This window comes from Hipposideros armiger, unplaced genomic scaffold (assembly GCF_001890085.2).
Source record: "Hipposideros armiger isolate ML-2016 unplaced genomic scaffold, ASM189008v1 scaffold_977, whole genome shotgun sequence".
Lineage (NCBI taxonomy): Eukaryota > Metazoa > Chordata > Mammalia > Chiroptera > Hipposideridae > Hipposideros > Hipposideros armiger.
The window spans coordinates 43,298-44,560 of NW_017732327.1; positions in this window are offsets into that span (position 1 = coordinate 43,298).

The following is a 1,263-nucleotide window of genomic DNA, read 5'->3' on the forward strand; positions in this document are numbered from 1 at the left end:
AAAACTGAGGGTTGCTAGTTGGGAGTGGGTGGGGATGAAGGAGAAGGGGAAGGGATGAGACAATATAAATTGGTAACTACAATATGGCCTCAGGGATAGAAAAAACAGTCTGGGGAATATAATCAATAATGTTGTAAATATTTTTTAAGGGGCCAGATGGACTCATGTCTTGTTAGGGAGACCACTTCATAGATGGTATAGAGGCCTGACCACTTTACTGTACATCTGAAGCTGCCATTGAACAATATGATATGTCAACTATAATTTAATACATACATAGTCATGGGATGTGGAGTATAGTGTGGGAATGGAGTCAATAAAATTGTAACAGATATGTATGATATCAGGGATGGGGAGACAGTGGATGGGGGAAGGGGGTTGTCACTTTGTGAGAGGTAAAAAGGATAACTATTGCATTGTTTTGTATACCTGAAACTAGTAATAATAAAACAAAATAAATAAAATGTTAAAGAAAGATATATATGTACATATATACATACATATATAGTGTGATCAAAACAAACATATAGTGAAAGTTTAAATTAAAACAATTATTACAGTAAAAGACACACTGCCATTAATCCCTCTCAAAGTACTCCCCCTCACTGATCCCATCATTCTTGCCATTTTCTAAAGCAGTTCTGGAAGTTCTCTTTCAGGAATGTCTAGTTGTGCTATCATGGATGCTTTGATGTCCTTAATTGATTCAAAATGTTTACCTTTCATGGTCACTTTGACTTTGGGTAAGAGCCAGAAGATGCATGGTGCCAGATCTGGTGAATAAGGTGGATGAGGACACACCGTAATGTTTTTATTTGACAGAAATTGCCGTATACCAGAAGTGATGTGTGACATGGAGCCTTTTTGTTGTGATCACAAAATACTGTGAATGCTGCTGCCAAGTGCCATCCAACAGAAAAGCAGGATCTTCAACACGGGAAGCGACCTGTCAAACCTTAGTAACAGTTTGTGACAAGTTTCAAACTGTTCGGTGCAGTCAGTCGGGTGTGAGCTACGGTTGAGAGAAGGCGTATTTTAAAGTGTGTCATAAATCATCCTCCATCATAACAATGTTCCATGTCACACATTGCTTCTGCAATACAGCAGTTTCTGACAAATAAAAACATTATGGTATGTCCTCATTCACCTTATTCACCAGATCTGGCACCATGCAACTTCTGGCTCTTCCCCAAAGTCAAAATGATTCAGGACATCAACACAGTCATGACAGTGTAACTAAAGACACTAAAGAGGACTTCCAGA